This window comes from Augochlora pura, chromosome 7 (assembly GCF_028453695.1).
Source record: "Augochlora pura isolate Apur16 chromosome 7, APUR_v2.2.1, whole genome shotgun sequence".
Lineage (NCBI taxonomy): Eukaryota > Metazoa > Arthropoda > Insecta > Hymenoptera > Halictidae > Augochlora > Augochlora pura.
The window spans coordinates 4,180,649-4,204,515 of record NC_135778.1 but is presented as its reverse complement, the minus strand read 5'-3'; the positions used below and the strand labels follow the sequence as shown (position 1 = coordinate 4,204,515).

Below are 23,867 nucleotides of genomic sequence, written 5' to 3'. Positions count from 1 at the left end.
AAGTGCACCGTCGATCGTAACGCTCACGATTCCGGCAGGCGGGTCTCTGACGGGCTTCGCCGGTCCGGCTCTCAGATAAGCCGGACCGAGATATCGGGGCTGTCTCGCGACGGTTACAATGTAATGGAGATGGCCGGGGATACGGGCAACCGGCTGTTCCGCTACGCATGAACAGGTTGCGTTCGAGCGATTGTAATTAGTGCGACGGACAGAGATTGATAATTTGATCGGGGAAATCTAGAGATTCCGAGAGTGATTGCTGGTGCATGGATACCCGCGAGGGAATTGGTCGAGTGACTCGCGTGTGTCCGGGGCCGTGCGGTTTCGCGTTTGCAAAACCGAGTCGCTAATTAGGGACAATGATAATAGGTTTCGTGGCTTACGAGCGTCTGGCTTCGTTTCCGGTATCGCGAGATATCAACCCTGTAGACTCTAATGACTGTAAGGCACCATACATTCTTATATCACGGTTAAAAACGATTTCAATATTTATTAAGATTGTTTATATTTAAAGAAACTATCGAAAATGCAATTATTGCACGAATCACAAAATTCAATTCATTATGTATACAAATGCATTGTTTTATCAAGTGAAAATACTATAGGTCAGATTACTATAGGTAATACTATAGGTCGTTTGCGAGATAAAATGGCTCCATTGCAAAAAGGCTCAATCCCTTTAACAATTATACAAGTTGTTTAAATTATGGCATAAAGAACTCGATTAAGGCATAAAGAAGTCGAGAATTCAGCATAATCTTTTTTAGACGATTTATATTATCAATACGGCGTACACAAACATAATTGGTATAATCTGACTGGCATTAAATATAATACGAATAACAAAACAAAATAAAACAATATAAAAAGAAGCTATTTCTTATTTCTGAATATTTTTAATTTAGTCATCACTGAGATGCTTAAAGGAATATGTTGTATAAGAGACTCGGCTGTTGGATCGAGTTGCTTGCGCTAGGATTACAATAGGAAGTACTCGATCATAACATTGTGGGTTTATTAGTATCAGCTGTCCCAGCCGGTAACTTGCAGATACGACTAATTGGCAAGCAGCCTTAAGCGAGTGAACAATGCGCCACACTATTTACTGCTTGCAAGTATTGATTAGCTCTGCAGTTAATCGAGAAAGTCACGCTCGGTACCCAATCAGTCGTGCAGAACTTGCGCATAATTAGCATTGAATGGTCAATCTTCTGGCAGTGGTGTGTCACGGAATCGGTTGGAACCTTTTATGATCCACGTTGAAATGTTCGATTTGTGTTGAATTAATCCCTTTGCGCGTACTTTGACGAGTCCGACTCGCGATGAAAATTACTAGTGATAAATAATTAAGTATGGATGTTATAATTAAAATTGGAATAAAATTCTAATCCCTTGTTATTAATATTTAAGCATACAGGTAAATTCTAAGAAATTCTGCCAATTGACAAATTCCTAATTAATTCCTAATAATGAGTGCGAAGAATTTTTCTTTACTCCTTCTGTCACTTAAAAATGATAAATATCTGAATAACGATTACCGAATTTCGTTCGTTTCCGTTTTCAACAAATCGACGCCGAAACGTTCCTATTTCGGCGCGACACCGCCAACTCGAACGATCGAAGTTGCTCGAGATCGAGTCGCGGTTTCTCACTCGCGGGACCACGCGTTCGATCCGTCGCCGCGTTTCTCGGCGTGGCCGGCATCACGTTCGGAAAATAAGATGTTCGCGAACTGGGTTCGACTCTATCCGATCCGCTCGAGCGACTATTATCGTTTGTCGGCTCGCTCGTTCACCGACGTTGATTACGGTATACACTGCGACTCTTAATGCGACCGTGGCCCCGCGCGTTTCACCGGCCGTAGAAAACGAACGTGCTGCCCCCCCCCCCCCCCCCCCCTTGCGCGGCGACGCTGCGCGCGGCCTTGCCCGTTCCCTATCCGCGAAACCGAGTAAGAACGAGATAATGGGTCCTTTGATTCCCGCTGCGCCGCGCGAACCAACAACCCCCCCCCCCCCCTCCCCCTGTCTGCTTCGCGGAGGAGTCGCGCGACAAAAACCGATCCCGCGAGCGTAATTAAACCCGGACGGAGAACTAGACCCGGGGAATATTAATTGACGACTGCGCTCTCGTTCTCCGAGAAACGGGTCAACGAGGAATGCGATCGGACTTCGGGTGACGAGGGGATGGGATTCTGGACGAGTGTGTTCGATCACGCTTTCGTCGCAGATCTTTGAAACCCCGATTTTCCTGTGATATAGTTTGTTCAATAATTATTGATGACGAATTTTTTAAATATAAACTTGATCTGTAATTCGAATAACCTAGTCAACACTTTAATCTGTTAAGGTCTATAATTCAACGTGTTAACAAAATATTAGAATTAAAAGTAATTCGAATATTATCCGAGGAAATAGAATAATTCATGACGAATAATAAATAATTTTATTCGTATTTTATCAAGGAATTAGTATGAGGATAGCGAATTTTATCAAGGAATTAGTATAAGGATAGCGTATTTTATCAAGGAATTAGTATAAAGATAGCGTACATTCTTTTCCTTTTTTTCTATTAGTTATTTTTATAGTCGCGTTAACCACGAGTGGTTAATTAGTGACATAGTGCTCAGATTTAAAATTCGCTGTACACTATGGCGTGTCTAAAATGCGTAGCGAATTGCGTGATTCAATTTACTCCGTATCTATTACCCCCATATGCACCGGGTCCTAGGAACGTGTACCCGGATATGTAGATCGACACGCATATTTTTCATACTTCGTTTCTCTCCAATAAAGAACTCGGAATTCCCCTGTTTCCGGCAATGTTTCGTGCTCGGTCTGTTCCGAGATTTTTTCATGCTTGAAGTCGATTTATCGACTTCCTCGTTATCGAGTAATCATTCCCATAGCGAACGAGATACCATGGAAATGAACCATGCCTCCTATTCAATTTCACTTTTATCAGCGTAATCTCGGTATTTTTTAACTTATTAGACTATTTTTCACCGATATTTTGAACTATACAATTTATCGAATCAATTTTGTGATAGGTATATAGCAAGAGTCGAGAGGTTGATTACAGGGTGAACACAGAATATGAGAAGTAATTTTTATTAAAAATCATTAGAAAATGTCTTTTAAGCTCTTTGGTAAAAATAGCGTTGAAAAGATATTTTTTTAAAATACCGACCGTTTTATGGCATTTTAATCCGATGTCGAGCGAGATGAAACGAGACGAGTAAAAGTCGATGTTCTCATAAACGCCTAAACGGTAAATGTCCACTTGCCGCGTTCCGGGACACAATGTCGTCTCGCGGGAGCAAGGTCGCGAAAAGGACGGTATAAATTATCGATCGGGTACAGGAAGGTAACGCGGTAGTGGTTCCAGCAACAGCCGGATCGGTCGTTAATTAGAATTTCATCGGCGATGCTCGATCGCCACACCTGATTTGTCGGATCCGCCCGTATAATTCAAAGTCGTCGTCGAACGGATCGGCCGCATCGAATCATTTGTAACCCGCCGACCGTGACACCGCCGCCATTACGCGGCCCATTAAGAAAAACACCGATAGACACGCGCGCGGCCCGGTTGTCTCGGCAAGAATGTTGTTAACCGTCGCATAATGGCGCTCCTAATCTTTATTGGCTGGTGGAACACGGTTCGCGACCCATTAATATCGGACCAGCGTGTATTTTATGATACCCACGGACAAGCATAACGCCGCTCGTTGCCGCGCTTTCGACGACTGGTTTGGAAACGTGAAACCGTGGCCGAATGTTCCGCGGACATTGTTTACTGTAGACGCTACCTGTTCGACGCGCCAGGTGTCACGACCACCGCACCGCCATCTTCGGCGACACGATACGTCATATTCGAGCCGATCTTCCGTTGATACTGCACGCCGTGGCTCCGCGCAGCTCGTACGCAATCGTTCTTCGTTTTTTCCGTCGCTACACATTCGTGCTCGATCAAGATTAGAACCGGGGCAACGCGAGCCGCGCGGAGAAAACGCTTCGACTTAATAACTGTCCGATCGTGGAACGACGCCTTTAAAGATGACGGCGTTTAACGGAAACGTATATTTCGTCGGCGATGTGGTCGACTGCCGGTGAAAGTGGACCGTGGTCGTTTCGATACAGCGAACAGCATACCGGAAACGCTTAGGTATATCAAGGAGCAGGACTGCCGGCACGTGTGATGCAATTTTTCCTGCACCCCGCTGGATTTCGTGCTATCGACTGTGTTTCGTTATCGTCTTTACGTTGCGCGGCATTGTTAACACAAACTGCGACCTCTGTTTTTCGAGTCTGCCTCGTTTAGAGATAAGCCGATGATTATTCTTGAGATTAATGGAGGCTGTTGCCTGCTTACAATATCTTGTATTGTTAAAGCGAAGTCTGATAAAGCGTTCAGTAAGTTTATTATAGTTACATCAATTTGATAATGTAATAGAAAGACTAAAAAACGGAATACTGGAGATTAAATCATTAAAATGGCAGGAAACTAAATAATTAAAATGGCAGAAGAGTAAATAACTAAAACGACAGAAGACTTCTGTCGTGTCCGACAAAACTGAAGTCTTCAAATAAATGAAAAATAGGATTACAAGTTACACAACTGATTAAAATTCGATGGACTTACGATTATCTAATTCATGTATCATATTTACTATTACTGCAAAATCGGACTCGTCTATCCTCGTAGCAGATTGCCCCTGCCGGTCGGACATGAAGAATCCACGAGGACACGGAGTGTTGTACGGTGTCACTAAGAAATTGATGATGACTCCCTCGTGGCCGAGGACATCTATTAGTCAAAGTGGACACCCTGTCAAATCGCTACGAACTGACCGTTTCCTATATTTCCCTTATACCGATTCACGACGAAAGCGAAGATCTCTATCATCGCTACACGGTGAAACGCCCACGGAATATTCTTTCCGGTAACCAGAATGGAAAACCATTCTGGCTGATGTGGGCTTTATACACGTCGGGCAACGACATTTCGTCAGTATACTTAACGTCGCGTTCGGTTCCGTCAGAATGTCAAAACTCTCTTCTAACATCACCAGGTGACAGAAAGCTCCGACTAACAGTGTTTAATCTTCCTCGCGGTATGCGATTGAGCAGAATTTGATGGACATCTCAACTCGGGCCACGCCTGTGTCTGAGAAAAATTTTTTACACTGAAATCATCGAACATCTGAACAACGTCGAAATTCCGTACAAGAGAATAAAAGATTCGTCGAATGATAGAATGGTTTGGGAATTCGTCGAATAGAAATTTATTATAAAATTTGCGTTCGATGAGATCCATCGTGCCATTTATTATAAAATGGAACAAAAATGTATGGTTTGCTGTTGACAATCTATTGTTCAGAATATCCGGTCTTCCAATGTTAAAAGCACTGGTTACTGAAATATTATTTACCTATGATTAGCTCTATCAAAGGCGAATTTTATAGAAAATAATTTATTGTACAAATCACGCAAAAATTTTGTATAGAGAACAGTTGTCAGATTTTATTAATTCATATAGCTAAAATAAATAAAAAAAGAGAGCTAACAGCACGTGGTGTTCCCAGGCGGTCACCCATCCAAGTACTGACCACGCTCAACGCTGTTTAACTTCGATGATCGGACGAGAATCGGTGCGATGCAGCGTGAAATGGCCGTTAGCTGAAATTACTTGATTATTAATCGAATGAAGTATTGCATTCTTTAAAAATTCTTTCATCTTAAATCCTTCTTTTGAAAACTCAAATATCTGAATATAGTTCACTGTTATTCCAAAATCTCTTAGCATTAATATTAAATGATTCTGTGTCAAAATGTATATGAGTGATAATATACTAATGTTTCTTTCACAGTTATATCTACTAACACTTCTTCGTTCTTAATAATATCCCTTATACATTAACAGAAACCTCTGCTCTAATTAAGAAGAAATGACTGTAACATTTACATTCAGTAGTTTGTGCAAGAAATCTTCGTCAAGAGTCTGGCTCCTTGTTATAGCGCAAGAGGTTAATCATTCGTCTGTGATTACAGAGTACTGACGAAATGATTACAGATTACCAAATGCAGTAATGATTACTGATTTATTCTAGTAACGATTCGTTGATGAACTGTAATAGGCCGACTAAGCTATGTTTATTTTGACCTGAATTGTTTACGTGACTCGAGAGCTTGACGACCACCGAGGACTGCGTTCGTCGAGTTTACGTGCTCGAGTGGTTTAGTGTTTACAGAATCAGCGAGGAGAAAAACCGTGTTACGAAGCTCACCGTAAAAAGAAAAAGTAGTTATCTACTTGTAAATACAATTACCTAATAAAAACAGGGTATCTGGTATATCGTATCAGTGTATACGTATATGTATCAATATAATATAATTTCGTTTTTTTTTTCTAAGTGACAGAATTCCTGTAACCTAATAAATGTAAATATTTTTGATGCATAAGGAAATTTTGTTTTGTGTGAAGTATGACCCGGCTTCGGTTTTCGACCGACTCCTAAACCTTGTCATCTAAGGTTAACACCTTGAACTATAATAACGAGTCAGGCTTGCGACGAATATTTCGTACATAATTTAATAAATATAATTTCCAATCGTTTCGATTAAATCGAAACAAAATTTGAATCTTCTATCGTCAAAAAATTTGGGAGTGGAAGTAAATGAAGATAATCGGAAACGAAAAAATCCTCTTGCTCCATCAAGGAAATTATTAATGATGAAAAAAATATTAATCAAGGTAGTTTCCAGAGAGATCGTAGCGCAAGCGGTTAAAGATTACGATGATCATGATTACTTCTCGTAATCGATCACAGAAGAGTTTGCAAAATAGTCGCGTACTTGTCCGACTCTGTAGTCGGGTTCGAGTTGGTTCGTAGGAGATTGGGAGGGATGGGTTTCGTACCTGGCAGGGGGTTTACGGTAGGGGTACACCAGGGCGGCCGGCAGGGTACGAGAGGGTCGGACGGACGGAGGAAGAAAAGGCGGAGGTAGTGGGATGAGAAAAGAAATGCCACATAAATAGATGAGCTGTCGGAGCGGCGGGATTACGTATGACGGGACACGAGGACGGCGGAGGCGAGATGATATCTGGTTCGGGTAGGCACACGGTGATAAATCTGTGGGCCTCTGTCAGGTGGAGGCGCGCAGGCAAGCAGCGTGTACGAAACGAACCGGCGGCGATCAGCTTCCTACCGCGCGCGCCTCCTTTGTCTCGTCGGTTCTCGGGATAGCTGGAATCGATCAAATCCTTACGAATTTCGCCACCGTGGAACGCGCGCCCGGCTCCGCTCGGCCCCGCTCGGCGCGGCGCGGCGTCTTCGCGCTCGCCGGCCCGCCGGATAACGATCGGACGATAGGCGATAGCGATAAACGATCGGGCACCGTGGAATCCGTCGTGCCGGTGGCACGTGATTGATTCTTTTCTCCGATCCCACTAGCCGGGGGACGACCGAGTCGATCGATCTGCGGATCAGTCGATTTCTTTTGTGGCGAATTTATGTTTCGCTGGCCGGCCGCGGCCTGTAGAGTATCGCCAGTTTGCTACGGGGACAAAAAGGGCTCCGTTCGTTCGCTATTTGTCTACGGTTGACGAACTCGTGGAAGCGATATGATGAAGCGAAAGAAGTTCTATATGCTGGAATTCCAAAGAAGAACTATACTAATCGCAACGACAGGCCGTGACAAATTAAGACACGGATACTTAATTAAGGGAACTGAACAATGAAATTGCATCACGTATTATACGAGGAAGAAGACTTGATACGTGAGATTTCACACGAGGCTTGATATTATCTTGTTTGTTTCACCTAATGACATTTAGGTGCCGCGATTAATATAGGTGCGGAGGATATACATTTCAACAATTCTGATGAAGCAAAGATGCTACGTTTGTGATACAGTAGGGATAATTCAATTATATTGTACTTTATAATTAACCCTTTGCACTCGAATGGTGACTATAAGGCACCACTAAAATTGTTCTACTTAGTTCCAAAATAATTCTTATAACAATAAGGTATGGATTTAAAAAATTGTTGAGTAGTAGAACTGTTGCTGTGAGTTACAAGAAACAATTTCATGGCTATAAAATACATTTTGTTTTATAAAATGAAAATACCATGAGCCAGAAAAATTATTTCACATTCTCAGTCCAAATGCCTTCGAGTGCGAAGGGTTAAAATAATTTAATCACTTAGTAATTGTACTGCAGTTGTAATTGCGTATTAAAATGTAATCGAATTATAAGGTAATCGAATTATAATGTAATTCAATTACATAATTTCCTGAGCAGTTCAATTACAGTTTTGCCCAACTCGACCTAACCCTGATCACCTTCCGATCTACTTTATAATCCATCCAATCGCGTCGCGATGTTATACAGCCGTCTTCCGTTCAGCGAACGAGACTTTTCGCAAGCAGCGGCGACAGTCTCTCTCGCATGAGTTATATTCATATTCTCGCACGGTTATTTTCTACGGTAATTGGGAATGGCCGTGTTCACGCTAGGAGTCAGCTATGAATCTCTCTTGCCGGGGCCGCGCGAGGAAAATCTGCGGAATGAGAAAGCCCGGCCCGCGAAGTCGCATAAATTTCGCGAGCAAGCATTCCCGACAGCGCCGTTTCTGCGTCCGCAGGATATTCCGCGAGACGTTTACCGTCGATCTAGTAGATAAATATCCCATCGTGCGGCGCGCACGTCGAACATCCTACGTTCTGCATCTGTAAAATTCCAATCGCGTTAACAACGCCCATATTTTTCCCGCGACGCCGACGAGAACGAAAGCGACGGAATCTTGGGAACGATATTCGCTCTTCGACCGTTTCGTCAACGAGATTTCGACACGTTGTTGCAATTATATAACGTCGTTGCAATTATTATATAATACTCTATCGTGGTTGCAATTATTTTTTGAGCTCCTTCAAACATTTTTGCTATTCTTGTATGACAGTGGACAGTTATTAAATCTAGACTGTTTCTAATAATAATTTTTCTATGGCATAAATTGATTTGTAATAAGATCACTTTTTAAAATAGAACTGAACAATTCTGTCACCCACGTATAAGTAATATGCAAATCAAGATGTTAACATAGTCTTCAGATCTAAGCTGGGTTAAGTTATATTCTCGGATGAGAGATAAAGTTTAAAGAATAAAATTTTATTCGACACTATCGATCAAATAAAACTGTATCTAGATAAAAATGAGTAAGATTTGATTCGAATAAGAATTTATTCGTATAGGAATTCAGATGGAAAATAATTTGTGAATACAGATGATAGAATATAAAGTAATTTTCCATAGTTTATCGATTTGTTTCTTGCACATTACTTTTTCGAATTATTGGAATGAAGAATCTTTCGGAGAAATAAATAGAATAATTGAAGACAAGAAACCACCGATTAAAAATTATCTTATGCAGATATTTATTCCAAACAATCCGAATAGTGCTTCGGATGAATCATATACTAAGTTTATACAATAATCATATGCAAACTTTAAAAGAAGACATGAAACAGTTCGCTGAAAGAACGTACCGTGATTCAGCCAAAAGGCGTCGCTGAGCTCGGAGAATTCGTTGAACGCGAAGCGTTATCGTAACTAAACGAAAAAAAGAATCGCCGCACTGCATATCCAGCCGCCGGTAATCTTCGGCAAATAGGAACGATATTTCGTTTCCTCGGAGGCCTCATTAGAGGAGGAAATCTCCTGCTCCGGAATGGCAAGCTTTTCGCTCTGATCCCGTCGTCGACAGTTTTAAGATCGTCCCGGCGGCGCTCGTTCTCGTCGATTAAGGGAAGGTTCCCCCGAAACCGTGGCCGTCCGCTGATCCGAAAGGATCTCGAGCGGTTTGTCAGCTCGATCGACAGACGGTATAAGGAGCTGGTTCGTTGGGCCCGTAACATCGAAATGCTCATAATCCCCGAAAAGAGAAGGCCGACCGGGAACGAAACGTTTTAATCCGTAAACACGTCGTCCGTCGACGACGATACCGCCCTCGGGGCCTCCTTGGCCCGGCCGATGCTCGCGCGGCACGACCATAATCTCCTCCGCTCCGGCCACGCACACGCGCCCCATCGAACTCTGTCTCCAACCGTCCGCGAATCGTCTTGGAAACGGTCTTTGTAGGATCGCGGATCCCTGCGCGGAATAATTTAATAATAATTCTTGTGACAAATCGAACTGTATAACAATTCTTGTGACAAATCAATTAGCAATTTTGCTTAGCAATTTTCTTTTCCATTTTCGTCCCATTTTCTAAGAAAGTCGTTCGTCGCGCGTCGCGAGAAGAGGACGAAACCGAATTCGAGCACCGATCAAACGGATTCCGGCGACTCGAAATCCCAGGACCGAGCGTCGCGAGTCGGTTCCAACCGGCGGAATTAATGGCGAGCGGTCGAGGGTGTGCGTTAAATTTGGAACAAAGCAGCCACCGACACTCGCCGCGCACCCAAGCGTTAATTTATGCCCGGCCCGTCGGTGAACTAGAGTCGATTCCGAATTATCTTCGCCATCGGGCCGCTCCGGCTGTTCTCGTCGCTGAATTCCTCTCGTCGTTTATTTAGCTCGCTCTGAAAAGCTTTGATCTGCTCTCCGAGCGCGAAGAATTACGATCGCGGTCGATTCGATGAATCACGAAGCTTATCCCGATTAGATCGAACAACGCAATCGGAGCACCTCTGCTCGCGGGCACGGTAATTCTGACCCACTTGTTTGAGAAAACTGAAATTGCCGCGACCTCCGCCGATAAATTGCCGAAGATCGAAGGACGAAACCTTTCACCTAATTTCGACCATTATCGGACCGAGTACCCACGATCCGGGACACGTATTTTCGCCGACACGCGTGTCCGCGTTCGCGATCCCGTATCCATCGCTGTTTATGCTAATATTTTCGACTTTCTATTTGCAGTCGGCCGCGCCGGCAATTTTAATAAACGATGTTCCAGGGTCGCGGCGATCTCATCGACCCTACAGCTATTCATTATTCGTTGCGCAAAAATTTGAAGGTGGCGGCAAATTGATACGAAAGGACAAACAGTTGTTAACCGGACCGCGGATTTTTATGCAAAATTATCTCCATCGATTTCTACGGACCTGCGTCAAGCAGGCATTCCTTTCTTTTTCATATTTAAATGCTTTCGACTGGTTCAAAGTTGCGTGGGGCCGTCATTCCGGCGATCGACGATTAAAATTCTACGATGAAATCCGAGAGGATCCGGAATTTTCTGATAGCCGCTGAAAATTCAGAGGTCGAATAATAAGCCGCATGCTTGCGGATGCTATTCCGGCGAAGAATTCGGCCGGCTACAAAATTCCCTGAAGGACTGGCCGCGAGGAGTCGCGGTAACCGAACCAGCTCCCCATTATCATTAGCGACTCCCCAATGACCATAGAGAGAGAGAGAGAGGGAGAGAGATAGGGAGAGAGCGCCGTTCAGCCCCCCGCGAGCCGAGCGTGCCAGGGCCCGCGGAACATCTCAATTTGGGATTCGTCGGCCGACAGATTCCGTCGAAAAGCCCGCGACTCCCGCGGCGTGACCGCGTCAGAATCCCGTGTTCAAGGTGAGCCCGCCGGGTGGGTCCGGGGCAACCCGGCGATTCGGGTCCCGACAAAAGCTGCCGAGAGAAAAAGAGAGAGAGAGAGAAAGAGTTGAACGGCAGAAATCGGCGGCTGATGTGTGCCCGATCATGGCAAAAGCAAACACACGTATCGTCTACCGAGGCGGTAGGGTGGCCAGAAGACACGTATCGCTTAGGGAAGAAGAAAGGAGACGAAGGAAGAAGGTCGGTGGTACTTGTAGCCGGCCGGGGTATAAAGGTTAATGAGCGCGCAGGCGCAACCTATTATTTCAGTCGGTTGGGTTCCTGCCCCCCCTCCCTGTTTTCTGCTGTTCGCCATCCCTCTCGGTCCCTCCCGCGGTTCTCCGCCGCTCGTCCTTTTCACCCTTTCGCCGGCCTGGCCCCCCTCCCCTCGTGTGTTCCTCTCCGCGGCTCTGCTCCTCTTCGTCCCGCGTTAGCCGAACCGCCGAGGGCGGCACGAACCGATGGAAAGACAGAGAGAAGGAGAGAGACGGAGAGGGAGAGAGAGAGCGGGAGGGGAGAGTGTGGGAGCGAGAGGGACGGGCGGAGACAACGAGCCGAGAGGTAGGAATCCAAGCGAGAAAGAGGCGATCGCGTCGCGGAGGAGGAAGGGGCGGCCAGCGTTCCCAAGAGAAGGGAGAAGTGGCAGACCTTGAGCTGCCACGAAGCTCTGGACGTCTTCATCCTGCCTCAAGCTGTGCTCCGAGTGGGTAAGGGAGAGAGAGAGAGAACCACGCGATCCAGCTGCTTTCTCTCTCTCTCTCTCTCTTCCTCTTTCTCTCTCCCGGGTCTCTCTTTCACTCGTGCACCGACGGAGTTTCACGAAATCCTTTAAATTCGTACGTACCGCGGATTGGCCGGCGTCAAAGGATGCCGGCTTTGATCAACGGGACTCGGGCCGCCAGAGGCGACCTCGAGAAATCGCGTGATCCGCATGCTTCCCCTGGACACACGCTTTCTTGACGTTTCGGGTCTCTCGACGCCGCTCGCTCCTCCGCCTCTTAGATTGTTAGACGGGCTCGATGCTTTTTTTTTTTAGAGAGCTGTGCGCGCTCGCGGACTTCAACTTCTGCATGGATTCTTCTACCCGGTATGCCGGGCTAGACGAAGGGTACCTCCTCCTCCGAGGTGCCTTGCAACAGGCTCTCGCTTCGTGCAATCTTCCCTAGAGACACGAGACTTCGCACGATGCAGAAAGTCGCTCGTAGGAGCTTCGTAACCCTTCCGAAGTTGTTGCACTTCGTTGCCTCGCGTCTTCTCAAATGTCAGCGAAGCAATAATTACCTTAGGCCCGGCGACCGAGATGACTCGGTGGGTATTACGAGGAGACAGCGGATCTTTCGGCAAAATAAAAAATGTCTGCATAAATTGTAGGTAGTGGTAGCCAATTAGAAGTTTCTTTCTTCCGTTGCAGTCTTAGTACGTGCAAGCATTAATCGTGACAAACTTGGGTTACTTTAAAACAGATAGAAGACTGAATTTATTCACAACCCTTGGTTAGAATGTTTGACATTCTCTGACACTAACCCTACCGAGCAGTGACATTGTATGCAACTCGTAAGAATGAGGAGATAAAATTCGTTTGGACTCTGTCAAGCTTTAATTACTACAAAGCTTGCTACGTGATGTAATTTATTCAAACAAAGAGGTCTCTTAAAGCTTGTGTAATGTTGTAAAACCAGAAATCGGTCATTTCGACCGTGGTAGGTTTAGCGTTAATATTCGGGAACGACTTCGCAGATTGATAAGAAATCGATGCGAAGAACGTCGAGCATCAGAATAACGTTTAAAGAAGACACGCACGGTAAGAACGACATATTTCATTGCAACGTCCCAACAAAGAACAAAGCCTCCATTGAGACTTTTCGACGCGGGAAGATCCGCTTCCCCTGTGTACACCAAACATTTCTCCGAATTCCTAATCAGCGCGTCCATTGTGCCCGGTCACGTCTCTCCACGGCCGGGCCACCCTCCCCCTCCACGTGAAATTTCACGCTCGCCGCCGTGTCTAGCGACTCCGCTAGGCAAACCTAGTGCGCGCGCACCCTCCGACTCCTCTGTCTGTTTTGTCGCCGGGGTCCGCACGCGTTCCGCGCGTCCGCGGCGTAGATCCGTCCGTGATCCGTAGAAGGCGTGTACGCGCACGTCAGCCGGGCAAAACGTATCTATTCGAGGGAGCGACGAGAATGGACGCGTATCTCTGCACGCGAGCAATGCCATTGTGTTTCCCTCGCGGCGATCGGGGGATCGGGGAGGAAGGGAGTGGGGGGGACACACATCCTCGACGTTCCTGGGCCGCAACGACGCGTCGACGTTACAAAGGGCCGGGTCGGGATAGGTCAACCGCGAGTACGTATTCTGGTCCTCGGCGAGGCACCGGTCGGGGAGGGGGACACCCCGTGCGTGCACGTGCAGCGCCGGTGTTTAGAGTGTTTTCGATGAGAGGATCCGTGCTAGGATGCTTGACGGACAACCGGTGGGAAGATATAGAAGGAGCCTGTGGGCCTCGCGTGGGAAACCCGACCCGATATTTCAGATTCCTACGGGGCCCGAGCGATCTTTTTCGCTCGTCCGTGAACGCCGCTTTGCAATCACGGATTGACGCGTTGACAACTGATGGGTTAATGTTTGCACTGGGCACGGCTCCTCCGGGGGCTCTGCTGCAACGTTTCGGAACCGGAGCGCGGAGAAACGTGTTTCCACGGTGTAATATCGTTCAGCGAAAGTTCGACTATTCGCGAGTTAGGAATCCTGATCGAATATCTTCGGGTCGAATGAAAAATATGTTTTCTGGGAATTAGACAGATATTGGTTGAATGATGCGAATCTTTTCGGAACGTGGATTATTTATATTTTCTACAAGGAATTAGATTATGTATCAACGACTTAAATAATTAATCGTTTGTACGGTCACCGTCAAATTGTATGCCGCTTTTCAGGTTAAAACTCCTGGTAAGTGAAAAAGTTACTACAAGTAAGAATTAATCTCGCCCTTAAAGTATAAAACGTTCCAAAGCTAAAATGCACACGAATGCAAGAACACGATATCACAGAAAAGTTATTAATAAAAAATATTCTTTAGAATCGTCAAAGGCAACAACGCGTCGATCGATGAATAGACGAGCGCACCCGGAATTCCCACTAAAGAATTTGTTTTCTCCAAAAAAAAGAAAAAAAAAGAAAAAAACGCTCCCCTCTGAGGAAAAAAGTCAAGGTATCCCGAAACGTTCATTTCAGCCGCGGCCCCATTGTCTAAGTTTTCCCGGTCGCCCGATCCCAAAGGTGGACCACGTATTCCCGTTTCAAAGGGGACACCCTATACGTCGTCCTCTCCCTTCTGGGTCGCGGATCAGGTCGGTTCCTTTTGTGAGCGCGATATACGTCAGAGGACGCTGTGCGCATAGGGGCAAGGGTGCCAGAAGAGGGTGAGATTTAATGCAGTTCTCCCCGCGTGCCCCCACCGCGGCTGCCGACCTTTCGTTTTGCTCTCTTCGCGCGACCTCGGCCAAGTCGCTTGCACGCATCCTCCGGCCAGCACCGATCCGCTTTTGTGGCAACCGTTAAATTGGCTCTTCGGTGCGCGCATCTGTCGCTAATACCACGTCCGCCGCCGCCGCCACGGCCTCTGTCCGGCCCCGTAAAAATACGTCTGCGCCGCGCGGGATTTCCTTCGCCGCTTCCCTCTCGAAAATAGAACCCGCGCGCTCTTAGGCCCACCGGGACCTGTCAAAGTTGATTTCCCCGCGCGATATTACACGCGACGCGACAACTTCGCCCGAAACGACGTTTAAGCCTCCCCCCTCCCCCTCTCTAAGAGCACGGCTCGTCGCGTCTGCGCGACGTCCGGGCACCGGAGGGAGGGGGAACGATTTAAGATACCTATCGAAGCCCTTTCGAAGCCGAGAAGATTTACGCGACGACTGTAAATCATCGACGTCCGCTTTCAATGTTCCCCCGTTTGACGGACGCCATTTTTGTGCCGCCGTGAAATGCGCGCGCCGCGTCGGTACTTAACAAACTCTGTCGTTATCTTCGAGCCTCGCGATCCCGGGCTATTTTCGTTGACTGGTCGCCAATCAGTGTCCGCGCGTTGGAAAAATCGTCGAAATAAATGGTATCTTTTAGGATTCGTTCGATTAATCGACCATTAACAGCTATCCAGTACCCAGCCATCGGTGTAAGGTACTAATAATAGTCAGGTGAGATGATCGTAGAAAGACCGAGGGAATAAGTTTAATTATCCCGGACAGTGATGACCAACGAAAATCTCTCTCTCTCTCTCTCTCTCTCTTTCGCGCGCTTTACCTACGTTTTAATTAACCGTCCTAGTATCTTCGATTCGCATCGCAGCTCTCGCGGGGTCAACGCCGTCAGAGGAGCTGGGTCATCCTCTTTGCTTAGCCAAGGCTAAGAACTAGTTAATTACCATTGATGCGCTTCTTCTTCTTCCCAGCACGATCCGCGTTTAATCTGCGGATCTTGCTGCGATCAATTTTATCGCGATTCGGTTTCGATAGCCGACGATCCTTTACGCTCGGCAATTCTGTCGAGCTCTGAACTCGTAAGTAACAACCGTAAAGGGATCGCGAGGTTCGAATAATCGGATCCTCTCTTTTTCAAACTGTCCATTTTTGCTTAGAAGCTGAGGGACAATTGGAGAGAATTCTATGAATATTGCATAACAATAATTTTGCGTATCATTTTCAAGACGAACGAACCAACTATAATTTTCTTTGTTCTTTAATAACTTTAACAAGGTCAAATTGGTACGTTAATATTCTTGAAATCTTTTCAGATTTCAGCTTCTGTCATCTCGCCATAAATGCATTAATTCAGCAATTTATTTACTATTTTACTATTATTTACTATTTTATAATTAAGCTACGCGAACGATGTCTCCGGTTATAAAAGTTCCTTTAGATCCAGTTCATGGTTTCTCGTTACTTCTGGCTCGCGTTTCCCGTCCTCGACTCGATCCGCGCGCAGAGCCACGGTTTTCAATCTCGCGATCGCCGAGCATCGGACCCCGTCCAACTCAGCGTCGCGTCCTCGATTTTAGCGACCGGTATTTGGGTCCCGGTTCTATCCGGCTCGTACATCACCGCGCTTCCAGTCCAAGTTGCCGGCCAAATTACGGCCGATCATCGATCGCGTCTCAGCCTCATTAGGCCTAGTAATTACAATCTTGTCGTGGGCATCACTCCGACTGTGTTACGTAACGAGCAGAGGCGCACCTGCGAGATCGTGACGATATTTCACCGTTTTAATCAGCCCCCTGTCCGGTGTATCGCCTCGAGATGATCGGATACGCGGAAACCCATCGGCCGTTCCGTGATTAGAAGTGTGTACAGAGTAACTTCCTCCTAGACCGGGCGCACTTTTCTCCGATTACTTTGAGCGACACGCTAAAGCTCCGCTCGCGAGGAGTTCGTGAGTCGCCGAGGCGCGTTCCTCGCGGAAAATCATGTTCCCTGAGCAAGGATATCGGGAAAACCGATCGCCCGCCGCCGTTATCCTACTTTCCGGAGTTATGCTTCTCGTTAGCTGGCGGCAACGCGCCGCGTAAATCGCGGGCTCTATGCGCTTCATTAGGGGAACCGTTTTCGAGTCATTAACGGTTCCTCTTCCTACGATGAAATTACGGGGAGGCCCGCGATGGGAGATTGCGCCGCTTCCTCTTTGTAACACGGCGAATTATCTGCCTAGATGTTCACCCGGCTAACGAATCCTCGCGCGGCGTAATGCTCCTCGAGCCGCGGATCGTCGACTTGCAAATTCGTCTTGCAGATCTTCGACTCGCTGGTCTTCAACTCGCTAATCTTCAACTTGTAAATGTTCGACGCAGAGATCTTCGACTAGCAGATTTTAACCCTCTTAGTGCCGGGCGAAAAAGCCAAATTTCACAGTTTGCTAGGATTTGGAGAAAGGCTCATAAAAACCAAACGAAAAGCAATATTTATATAATTCAAAAAGCAGTGCATTAAGGACGAAATTGAGAATGAAAGAATGACGGAAATTTTTCTATATTCATTGGAAATTATATAAATAAGAAAGGTATAAGTATAAGGCACTTTTCGCCAGTGCTGCGCGAGCCGATATATCGGCCCTCCGGCACTAAAAGGGTTAAACTCTTATATTTCCAACCCTTCTCGCTAGATCTACGACTCGCTAACCTTCAACTTGTAAATGTTCGACGCAGAGATCTTCAACTAGCAGATTTTAAACTCTCAAATTTTTAACCTTTCTCAAGACGCGAACCTTTTCACCCAAGCCCTCGAATCCACGTCCCAAGACTCGAAAGACCGCCCTAGTCATCAACCGGTGGAAACTGGAATGCGGCATCGGACAGTAACGAAATATTTTTGATTCCGATCGGGACGTTCATTAGTCACGTTCATTAGTCAAACGTCCTAATACTTTCGTCCCGCGCCCATACGCTCCGGAACCACCGCAGCGTCTACCTGACCGTAGATTAACATCTGATGATCCTTCACTCGACAGACTCCGGCTGACTTATAACACCGGAATATGTACTGTGACAATATCTACAGACGTTCTAGCCGAAGCGGAGCGTGGTCAGTTTCGGGAAGCGAGGAGGAAGTGAATACATAACGACTACAAGGACAAGGGACTATAAACATCGAGTAGAACCACGTAGAGCTGCCGCGTCCGTGATGGTAGTCGTTCGACAGACAGTCTTTCTTCGAGAGTGATACTCGGACCAGCGAACGACACGATTCACTTGGCTACCTTCGCTACCTTAACTACCTCGGCCACCTTGGAAGCGTGTTGGAAAGGGTGACTATACGAACGAGGTGGTTTCAGAAGTTTAGACTGTTGGAAACGGAAGACTATAAGTGGGTGCAGTACGATGATAATGGTCTAGAGAAGTAGATGGTAGAGAAGTTGAAATTTATTTAAAAGTTTTATGTTTAAGTATTTATATAAGAATAAATTTATTTTGTGAATTGAAAAAGATATAGAGTAGAATTATTAATAAGTAAAATATAATTAAATAAATAAGTAAAATATAATGGTCCGGATGGCGGACCATTTTTATAACTGTATTATAGACGATGGTTATAATAATTTCGAGCTTTATTAAGGAATTTTTTCCTAATATATTTCCATAAATATACTCTTTATTAACCTTTCGTAACAACAATTTATTTTATTTAGTTACCACAAATTTGGTAATCGAGTGAAAGATTTAAATACTTTCGGTCACCTCAGAAATTTAAAGAATTCAATTCTTTAAATTTATAATCATGTAAACCTCGACGAAGCCACCGTCTCGCAAGGGTCAACCCTTTGCACTCGATGCCATTTCAACTGTAATTCTAAAATAACTTTTCTGACATATATCATTCCATTTTATATGACAAAATGTATACCTATAAAATTGAATTACCATCATTTTTTATTTTGGAACGTGCCGTAACAATTTTAGTGATGCCCCACAGTCACCACTCGAGTGTAAAACGTTAATCATCCTCAGAGTCATAATTGTTCCCTCGACTGTCTTCGAGCAGGGCGTGCAACCAAAGAGAAATTGTCCCTCTTCACCGAGAGACAATCCCAGAAACCACTGATCCGTGTTCGACAATACATTTCCCCGGAAATCACCGGGCCGGCCCATGAATATTTATACACTCGCCGTTTAATCTAGTTTCACGAGGGCGATTGTGGCTCGCCACCGGCCGACAAAGTCCGAATCATTATGTCCGGCCCACGCATTCTTTCCGCGGCGGTCGGCGAGGGCCCCGCCGTCTCAGCGTCTCTTTTTGATCGTGGCCACTCGTCGAGAGAGCCGAGAGGCGGCTGCACCGCGCCCGGAGAAAAGAGGAACGTCCGCGAGGCTCGACGGGGAGGACGGAGGGAGGAAGGGATTGGATGGAACGAGATGGTCGAGGAGGACGAACGCGATGAAGAAAGAGAGAAAGAAAGAGAGAGAGAAAGAAAAAGAGGGAGAAAGAGTGATAGAGAGTGATAGAGAGTGTGAGAGAGAGAGAGAGAGAGAGAGAGAGAGAGAGAGAGAGAGAGCCGGAGGAAAGGAGGAGACGGAGAGGGACGGGAAAGAGGGAGAAGGGCGGCTGTAGCCGGCTGCACCGGCGGCCGAGGTGGTCCCAGCTCTGCTGGTGGCCTGCTCTCGCACTTACACACTCGATCGCACATTCGATCTTGGGTCGCGAGGCATCGCAGACGACCTCGGACCCTGCGTCACCGGCTACGTGGAAACAGCCGGGGACTAGCCGACGCAGAAAACCGAGAACTGGATCGGCCGTACCTCCGGGCCTAGCGGAGACTATCGGTCTCTTCTATCGGTACACGGCTTAATCGATCGACCAAATGGGGCCCCCCGTTCGCTGTCATTTTATTTTCGAGCTGTTAATTGTTATAAACAGGCCGCCGGTTTTATGCATTTATGCAAAAAGTGTCAGAAAATGTTGCACAAGTGTCATAAGATGTTGCAAAAAGTATCATAAAATGTTGCGAAAAGTATAAAATGTTGCGAAAAGTGTGTATCATCAAATTGTTTCGCTATTTTCACTTTGTCGTAATGATTCAAGGAAGTGATTTCTTCTCATTTCATTTCTGCTCCTTACGATTCTCTTGGAACGTTTTTATTTTCCAGAGATCCGCAGTCTGGTTATAAAGGATCTCTCAGTGGCAGCTAGCGATGGATTTCTGGCAAATGAAAACATGTTTTAATTTTTAGAAATTCGACAAATTCTTATTGTAATTTTTGATACGATATTTAGTCATCGGCCATGGTCGATATCTGAATCGATGATTGGACAATTTTACTTTATATCTGTGAGTTGATTGGGTTGTCGAAAGGGATTATAAAAGAAATAATTTTATAATACCGTCTTTAACACTAGATTTACGGAATCCGTCGAAATGACGGGTCACTGATTTGTTAACGTACTATTATTCAGATTTTAAAGATACATTTATTGCTTGTTTATCGATTATATTTACTATAATTATTTATATTTATTTATTTATCGATTACATTAACGATTAGAATAAATTGTTACTTTCGTAAACAAATATAAAACGGCTGCTTTTATTACTCCGTAAACCTAGTGTGAAGCGAAGAAAACCAATGATACACCGTATATATAATAATTATAAAGAGCCTAAAAATTTTGATCCCTATAAATCGACTTTATAAAATTATCTCGCATTCAGTGGATTAAAAAATGAATAACAGAATTCTTCAGTCACGTGTTTCAAATGCAAAACAATTTTCTTAAATAATTATCTTCCGTTTTTTACATAACTTCGCTAAACAAATTTTGTCAATAACACTGTCAAGTCAAAACAATTTTCTTCCGTTTTTTACATAACTTCGCTAAACAAATTTTCTCAATAACACTGTCAAGTTTTCGTAGACGATAGACGATTTTTGTTTCGTGGACGATTTCGAGCGCTGATTTTCCAAAAGACGCGTCACCGAACGCTTGCGAAAGTTCGCACGGACTTTTTCGCCGGATCTCGCCAACGCATCCGAATCCGGGCCTCGGAATTATGTGTATCACGAAGAACCCGGTGTACGCCCGTCCCGAACATCGTTTCATACATCATATTCGACATGAGTATAATCCGAATGGCCGGGCGGATAAGGGGAAACGAAAGGGGACGCGCGAGAGGCGGATATTTCTCGGCGAACGCGCGCGCGCGCGCCTACCGATCAAAGAATCCGCGCGCGGAAAGGGGCCGCGCGTGCGCCGGGCCCTCGGCTTGTTTTTCTATAACGGGGCCGCCGGGGGGGTATCGTTAATCGGCGGACTCTGATTTAAGAATATCACCGGTGCCGTCCATTGTTCCCAGCCGACGTTTCCTGACTCGCGGCGGCCCTCGGGAATGCGCATGCGCGTGCGCGCGAGCGCGTGGGCGTCGCGATCGGCTCGCGTTGGCTGCCGATCGCGAGAGATCTCCTTCGGTTAAATCGCGGGACAAGGCAACGGCCATAAATTTCAATCCCGTACCTTAACTCCTAATCTCGGGACAGGCCTGCCATCGGCGCACGCAACCCCCGTTTCGCCGCGACGCGAAAAATTCGATTCCGTTTCGCGACGATCCGATGACGCGTTCGTTTCGCACGTTTCTCGATCAGCTTCGCATTGAACTGGTGTATTTATTAACCCGTTTCCACTCGAGTGGTGACTCTGAGGCGCTGCTAAAATTTTTCCATCATGTTCCAAAATAATTTTTATGTTATGAAAAATTAGATTTCAAAAATTATTAAAAGTATAATTGTTGTTACGTGAGTCACAAGATTCAATTTCATATGCATAAAATACATTTTATCGTGTAAAATAGAAATGCTATATGTCAGAAAATTTACTTTAGAATTGCAGTTGAAACAGCTTCGAGTGCAAAGGGTTAAGCATTTTCATCTTTTATAGATTTTTGTCAATTTGTAAAATAGGCAATTCTGCAGACATTGTCGTGTTTTACTTCCAAGCCGAGAAAGATAATTATTAGAACGAATTTTATTGATTTCTTTATGGATTACAAGTAATCCATGCCACAAAATAAAATAAATAAAATTCAACAAGGGAATAAGAGGAAATAAATTGAAATAGAATAGAATAGAATAACTGAAATAATTATATGCACTTATGGCAAAGTTGACTAAGTGAAATATCGTACGATGAATACATTGGAAGAATTGAAAAATACTATTACAATCTTCTCAGTCTATAAAAAATCTTTAAAGCAGAAATGCATGTTTATTTATCTATCGTTCTTTAAAATTCTAAAACAGTTTAAAATAAAGTAAATAGGTATTTCTTTTATTAATGTTATTAACCCTTTGCACTCAAGTGGCGACTCTGAGGCACAAATTCAAATTATTCCATTACATTCCAAAATAATTTTTGTAACAATAAGGTTTAGATTTAAAATATTGTCCAGTAGTAAAACTGTTGTATAAATTTTGTATGCATAAAAAATTGATTTTGTTAAATAGAGTGGAAATACCACGAACCAGAAAAATTTATTCAGATTTCCAGTTAACTCGGAGTTATGGCTCCGAGTGCAAAGGGTTAATAGAACGAAAGCCGTACTTTCGACGATCGTTTAGGAAGCGAACAATCGCGGCGGTTCCGCGGCATCGGCCATAATTACCACCGCGATTGTCGTACAGAGCAGAGGGGGGATCGGTAAGAGACCGTTGTTAATCAAGCGGGGACCACCACGGGCCAATTCGGTGCCAGAAGGAGCCGCGAATTAAAGTCTCGGCAGAGCGGAGAACACGATTTTACGAGCGGTGGACGTTCGCGGCGGGGCGAGCGGACCGCATTAGCCTAATCGTTCGAGGCCGGTCTGCCAAATAAATTGGCTGATTTGCATGGGAATTAGGAATCCCCCGTGGACCCGGGGCCCGCAGGTACCCGGTGCGCGAGCCGATCTATCGCGCGGCCCATCGACGTCCGGTGTCTCCGATTCTTGCGCGGAGACCTCCTCCGCACTGATTCGCCTTCTTTTATTTCCCCTCTTCTCCCTCTCCCCCCTTCTCTCACTCTTCCTTCTCTCCACTTTGCATTCATTTCCGTGCATTTCTCGATCGCACAAGATGCTCGGTTTAAATGTATATATATGCAAGAATTCCGTGGTTTCTTCAAGACTCTCGAGGAAGTCTCGCCGTCGACGGAATTTCGATGATCAGATCGGATCGTGTTGGAGGTCCTTATTTCAGACGTCGGGCCGCGGTTAAATCTTCTTTTATAGCGGAGCCCGGCTTCTTTCTTTCTTTCTTTCTCTCTTTCTTTCTTTTTTTATTCCCAACGAGCCGTCGAGATACGATCGGTTTCGCCGTGGAAAATTTTTGCGCGAACGCTTTCTCCACGTAGGAAGAAGGTGTCGCCGTGGAATTTATATGAACGAGCAACGAGCGGGCCGTTTCACCTGCTGCGCGGTTCGAGTATCGGAAGAGACTCTCTGCCGCGCGATGCCGTTCGCCGATAAGCAACCGGCAATAATCGGACTTCCATCGGTTTTCGTCTGCTCGCCATCGCGTTCCCTATGCAAAAGAATCCTTTGATGGCTGATACACTTTTCTTTACCGCTGAGAATCGGCCATACAATGCAGAACGTATTCCCCGCGTCGTCGTTCTAACGCGTGCGATTCTGGGAACGTTTCGCCTTCCGATACGCATCGGTTTCTATTCGATTCAACGCGGCCCCGCGGTTCGTGGCTTGCCCGAGTAAAAGGGGGTTCTTGGTTATGTTATCAGAGCGTTTACATTACTTTTTT

General features: G+C 45.6%; 1 protein-coding gene and 1 non-coding gene across 2 annotated transcripts in view; both read right to left on the bottom strand.

Annotated features, from left to right (window-relative positions):
• Positions 1–23,867, bottom strand: part of LOC144473417 (uncharacterized) — a 139,638-nt gene that overhangs the window by 79,817 nt on the left and 35,954 nt on the right. The window lies entirely within an intron of this gene.
• On the bottom strand, positions 5,560–5,679 carry LOC144473921 (5S ribosomal RNA). The gene has a single exon (XR_013494666.1). It is a non-coding gene; the product is annotated as a 5S ribosomal RNA (ribosomal RNA).